This window comes from Pinus tabuliformis, chromosome J (genome assembly GCF_031772625.1).
Source record: "Pinus tabuliformis cultivar Carrire ecotype Pingquan chromosome J, CPIR1, whole genome shotgun sequence".
NCBI lineage: Eukaryota > Viridiplantae > Streptophyta > Pinopsida > Pinales > Pinaceae > Pinus > Pinus tabuliformis.
In genome coordinates, this window is record NC_142295.1 from 301,452,134 (window position 1) to 301,458,782 (window position 6,649).

The 6,649-nt window shown below is 38.5% G+C and overlaps 1 pseudogene; it reads left to right on the plus strand.

Annotated features, from left to right (window-relative positions):
* The first annotated feature begins 2,204 nt into the window (after nt 1–2,204).
* On the plus strand, nt 2,205–3,453 carry LOC149226948 (pumilio homolog 24-like; annotated as a pseudogene).
* Nucleotides 3,454–6,649: the final 3,196 nt, after the last annotated feature.

Sequence of the window (6,649 nt, forward strand, 5' to 3'; positions counted from 1 at the left end):
GGAGGAACACTTCTTGGAATCAGATGAATAGCATGATCATGATCACGCATAGGTGGGAGACCTTTGGGAGTCTCAAATACCTTGGAATGATTATCCAGGACTTTTTGGAGATCTGGAGAAATAGATGATTCCGATGTGGAAACATCTAGTGAACATAATTGTGCAATTACACCTCTTTGTTCCCTTTTTAGAAGCTTTGTCATACCATTAGAGCTGATTATCTTTCCTGGTTTCCCTGCAATACCCCTTAATTCAACTTCCTTTCCTTCCGTAGAAAATTTGATGAAAAGTTCTTGAAAATTAAAAGCTATTGTACCCAAGGATTGTAGCCATCGGACTCCTAATACAACATTAGCACCTCCCATTGGAATTGAAAGCATTGGGCTAGTCAATACATATTCTCCCATGGATATCTTGATATTATGGCACTTTCCAGAGCAATTTATTGTTCCTCCATTTGCAACCATCACTTGACACTCTGGTGTTGGATACAAGAAGCAATTCAATTCTTTTGCTACCTTACAATGAATAAAATTGTGGGTACTTCCTGAATCAATCAACACTATTACCTTTTTCTTCTTGATTTGTCCTTCTATCTTGATGGTTTGAGGAGTGGTAATTCCCGCCAATGCATTACAAGATATGGTCGGATTCATTTCTTCTTTATCTAGGCTTTGTTCTTGGAGTATATCCTCTTCTTTTGACCCTTCTTGCTCTTTTTCTTCTTCCTCTTCACAATCTATGTAGAATAATTTCTTCTCAGCACATTTATGACCTTTAGTGTATTTGCTATCACAACTGTAATAAAGCCCTTTTGTTTTTTTTTCTTCCAATTGTTGTGGTGTCAACCTTATAGGTTGTGGAAGACTAGGGGCAACAACACTTCCGTCTTTATAGTTGTGAGTGGTATGCTTCCTGGTTGCCATAATTTTGCTTTCCATTTTTCTTGCTAACCTGAATGCCTTCTCTAATGAATCAGGTTCCCAAAGGCGAACATCATGTTGGATATTATCCTTTAAAGACCCTATGAACACATCAATCCTATGCTCCTCTGGAATATTTTTTACCCTTATGTTCAATTTTTGGAACTCCTCAATGTGCTCCATTATTGAACCCTTTTGTTTGAGACTTATCAATTGGCTAAAGAAAGTGTTGCTTTTTGTATCCTCATAATGTGCTATCAATTCTTCCATAAAAATTGCCCAAGTGATAAATTGTTTACGAGAGCAAAGCCATTGATACTGTTAGACTCCATCTTGTATGTCAAATGTGAGATTGATTCTTCGTCAAAACCCTGTTTTGAAGAAGAAATCATTAAATGTGTTTTTTAAAATATGTATCAAATTCTCCAGCTCTTCAAATGGCAGCAGTTTCATCAGCTCCTATCCCTGCAAGCAGACAAAGAAAAAACCCTCATTCAAAATCAACAAATTTAAAAAGGGAATTAGAAAACAGAGTTTGTAATAATGTGTTGGAGCATAATTGGCAAAGAATATTGCAAAAAGGATTTCATCAGATGGTGGCGGTGCACTCATCATTGATTATGGACAAATATGGAAGGCGTCCACTTCTAATGATTGCTGCAGGAGGAATGTGCATAAGCTGCTTTATTATTGGATCATTTTACATACAGGGACATTTTGATGGGTCTTCTCTTCTACTACTTGCAAGTAAATTATTATTAATTGGTCTTTTGGATTATATTGCAACATTTTCAATGGGCATGGGTGGAATTCTATGGTTCATGATGTCTGAGATATTTCCTTTGAATATGAAGCGTATTGCTGCCGGTCTGGTGTCTCTCGCAGCTTGGTTTGGTTCATGGATTGTCACCTTCACTTTTAATTCTCTCTTTTCTTAGAGTTCTACAGCTTCCTTCTTTATATTTTGCATAGGGCTTTTCTGAGGTTCATATCATCGCACTCTGTGGCATTCAAGGATCGTATATAATCTCTGTACCTGTGGCTTGCATCTATGATTATAATGGTTCGATTTGTTTTGAAGTTCATATGGTTTGAGGCTTGTATGATTCGTATGGTTCAACCCTGAATGGTCTCATTATATATGGGTCTCAGTGCTTCGCATTTAGCTCAGTGAAACATCATCTGTGGCTCTCGCATCTTACTATATCACGACATCTATGGTACTCTCATTATTCTGTATCATGGCTCTCGCTTTCCATTGTCTCTTGGCATTTCAATGGTATGATCACAACCACAGTATATTGGCTCAAAGTCTCAACGCTGTTCTGCGATGGGTGTATTGTTTCTACAAATATAATTCAGCAGCTATCTGGGGCACTTCGTGTACGAATGATCCATGCAAGAGATGGTTCAAAGGTTGGCACATTTTGTATTATACATAGTGGTGCTAAGGAAAGAAAGAAGATTGTGAAAGGAATGAAAGGGCATGTAGTAAAGATTGCTCACGATGAATATGGATGTGTGATCCTCATGTGCATTCTCAGCTTTGTTGACGACACCAGTCTTGTTTCTAAGTTTATATTTCGTGAGCTAGAAAAGATTTGAAAGAATTGGCATCAGCCAAGTATGGGCGGCATCCACTTTTGCATCTTCTTTGCCCAAATGTACCTCGCTACTTTCCTGCAGATGTTCTGGAGACTCTAAGATCAACGATTACTTCTCTTACTACCTGATGGGCCTCCCCAGTCTGCAGATGATGAACCTTCTGAATGTCAAAAGCCATCTTCAGAGACAGATATCCCAGGTCTCTAAAGAGATGAAAAAGATGAAGAGAATTTCGAAGAGAGTGAAGGGTTGGGGAAAATATCCAAAAAGGATTTTTCAACTAGAAGAATTGAACTTTTAACTAAGAGTGGATTCGCACAGAAACTTACAGCAATGTGTATGCAAAATGTAGGAGAACTTCTTCGTTCTCAGTATGGGAAGGACATTATTTTCGAGGTAGCAAATGGTGGGGCTGGAGCTATTATGTGGCAGGTAGCAGCTGACAGTTTTGGGTGCTTTGCCTCAACTAAATAATGAGGAAGGCTCTCAAAGTGATGAACATATATTTGTGCAATACCATTCAAGCAGGACAGTATACAAGTTCATATTGGAGTCTCATATACCTGACGATGTCAATGCTCCCTCCTTTGCTTCTATTTTGTGGCCGCAGCAATTTACTGCTATGTGGACCTGCGTTGAAAGTTCAATGCCAGAAGCCCCTCATCGTCAATCTAACTACTCCTATTATGCTTCCGAGGAGCAGGAGCAGATGCAGAACTTACAGGAGGTGTCATCTGAAGTCAGAAAAGGAAAGAGCTCACCAAGTGATGACAGCTCTGTTCGTGTGGGTCACAAAATTTTGGAGAAGGTTTGTGCTTGGGGGCTGTCGCTTTGTCATTGTGTTCACGATGCTGTTTCTAGCAGCCATGGAAATGAGGATTCGGTGAAAACCAAAAGCAGTCAGTCATCAACAGGAAAAGAGTGACATATTGCATACAATCGGATTATGTATGAAGATGAGGTGCATGATGTATTGTATCACGAGATGCCCTCTCCTTTGTCACCTTTAGAAAATTTCGATTTGATCTTTGGAATTTTCTCCATTTTCTTTATTATTTTCTTTTCTGGTTCGACTTAAGTGCAATTAGAAAATAGTATACATGGACATTGCGCTTTAATGGTATTGGAAAGGAAGCATTTTTGGCCATGAATGCAAGCACAATGAAACGCTTCTAGAGATATGACACTTATCAAAAGCCAAAATACACAGAGACATCTGTCATAAGCAGCGATTTAGGAACGAATTTGCCTATTTTGATGATCAGTCCTGATTCTATGCGATTTGCGCTCCAGTTTTGCCTCTTAATTAGCCAATCATCAGCAGATTTGGAGGAACGCTGTTCTATTTGTAGAATAGATGAAACGCTTTTTTTTTTAATTTTTGTAATTTTAGTTTAAACAGCGCCCCTGTTTTGGGTTGATCTGTTTTCTACAGACAGTCTTATTTATTATTGTAAATTCTTTGTAAAGACGGGGAGAGTTCTGAGCGCTGGTGGAGGAGAGAGAACAGAGTGTCATTGTACAGCTTTTTGACAGAGATTTTAATGAAAATACACAGCTCTGGCTTCTGAGATTCCTGTGGTATGAAATTTAACATTTGTGTCATCCTTTGTTTCATATGTAGCCTGTTATGTGTTCATTTCATTTCATGATCGTTTCCAATTGAACAAATGAAGTGTTAAGGTAGAATTCATATTTTTTATGCTCTGCCTTTAAGTTTGTTCATATTTAATGTTTTCTTCTGTTTGACAAGGATTCATCTTCTATGCCCTTGTCAACTCCTCAGCAGTCTTGCCGTTCCATTTAATCTCAATTTGATGTTAAAATTACTTGCCTACCTTGCCTCAGGAGATAATCCGTGTTTTTGATTATATTTCTCTGTTTCAAGCTGTTTCTTTGCCCATGCAGCCCAGAAAACCCCATCATCCATTAAAACCCCTTTTCCTATCAATTTACTAGCCTAAAATCAGTATTCCTTATTGGTCATCTCAGCCCCTTTGAAGACTTTTCTGCCGAGATAGACCCGGAGAGAGCCTTCTCCTGTCGTCGTAGGGCTAGCTACGAGGCTAAGTGGTTTGATGTTACCTTGAGTTTCGCCTTCTTTAGCCTGAGGCAAATTCGAGCGCTAACAGATACCATACAAACTGATTTGGTTTCAAATATAAAGTTGCAATACGTACCTTTTGTGTGTTTTGCACATTATTGAGATCGAAAAATTGCTCCATTTGTAATATCCATGTTGCGGGATCCTTGCCATCAAACTTCCTCATATCGATTTTTGGAATATGGTGGGTCTTCGATCCAACATTAGAGTCTATGAAATCATGATTAACATTTCTGTTGTTCTCATCATGAGTTTCCTTTACTACCCTTTCACCATTAGTAAGCATTTCTTGTAGAAACTTTGTTAAATCTGTCTTCAAATCTTCCATGCCTGTCTTCAAATCTTCCATGTTTGTCTTCAAATCTATCTTCAAAGCATCCATCTTAGCTTCCACATCAGTCATCTTAGCTTCTACGCCTTTCTTTAAACAGTCCATCTTAACTTCTACACCTTTCTTTAAACCATTCATCTTAGCTTCTACATCTTTCTTTAAACCATCCATCTTAGATTCTGTTCCTTTTTGTGCAAGGGACAATTGTTGCACTTGGTCTTGTAATTTTGATATATCATGTTGCATTTCTTCCTCTTCTTCATGAGTCATGCTAGAGCTTTCAGGTTCCTTACTAGGTGTTGAATTTTCTTTCCTTGGGGCATCAGTTATTGATAATAATGCTCTACTATGCCCTTTGAATTCCTTCAAAATAAATTTCAAACCAATCTTAAGCAAAAATTTAAAAGAATCTACACACCTTTTTTCACTTTGTAGGAGCTTGATATTGCCTCTGATGTATCTTTGTACATTCAAATCATCTAGTTCTGAAATTGTGACCTGCAGTAGCTCTTTGTCCTCTTTCCAATGCCACCAGTCTGATCCAAATTGGATTCTCTAAGGAAGAGTTATGCAAAATCTCCCACAATGACCTGATTATAGACTAGTTCAGTAGAGCAACTTGTATGACGTGCCACGAGTCACTGTTTCGACCTTTGGCTCTACAAAATATATACAAGAAACTACAGTCCATCCTTTTCCAATACCTTCTTACGAAATTTCAATCCGATTCTCAGAGAGAAAGTTATGACTATTTTCCCTAGGTCACCTGTTTGGAATGTAATTCATGAGTTTGCAAAAAGACCAACTTCCTCAGATCATATCTCCGCAAATATAGCGTGAAAAGATCTGAAATTTGGACTCGAGCTTCAGCGCGATGTCTTCTAAAATGGGTTTTTATTTTAGCTTTTGAAACATTGCAGAAAAAAAATTATAGTGTAAATTCCATGATGACCTGTTTGGAGCAGCGAAAACCTAGCTGAACCAGAGACTCCGAATAATATACATATCATAGCGCCAACATAGCAATAAGGAGATGCTAAGGAGTCTATGGAGTACATACCCGAAGATTCATGCTTATGCTTGTTTGGGAAATGTCTCCACTGTTTGATAGGGTTTGACTCCACATCGTTTTCCTTGGCGAAAGATTCTAAAAATGCCTTGTTGTAATGCTTCTAGGGGTCCGGCAAATGATACATCTTCTTGACATCTTCCGCCCTGAATGACCCAAACATCCTTCCATCAGCAGTAAAGAATGCTTTGTTAGTTATGTTGATACTCTCAATTACCCATCTAACCAGGTCATTGTAGGGTAACACTTTGGCACAGGCTGCTATTCTGTGGAGGAAGGAGCTGGCCAAATCCTTAAGGGTATTCTCTGATTTATCACTTGAATCAGCCGTTCCTGCTTCTTCTTCAATTTCGGCTGGATCCTCGGCTTCAAGTAAATTGTATATGCTCTCCCATGAAGCCTTACCAAGACTGAGATAGGTAGTATCAACTATCAGCACCAATTTTGCTGGTTCATCTTTTGCTACAACGAGGACCCTTACTTTCCGAGATTTCTTAGTCATTTTTGCTGGACTGATGAGTTCAGACTCACTCTGCAAAATGAAACAGAAGGACGTAAAAGTGGAAAAAATTGTTCAAAGCTAATACACAGCACACAGGACTAACAACAATTAAGCA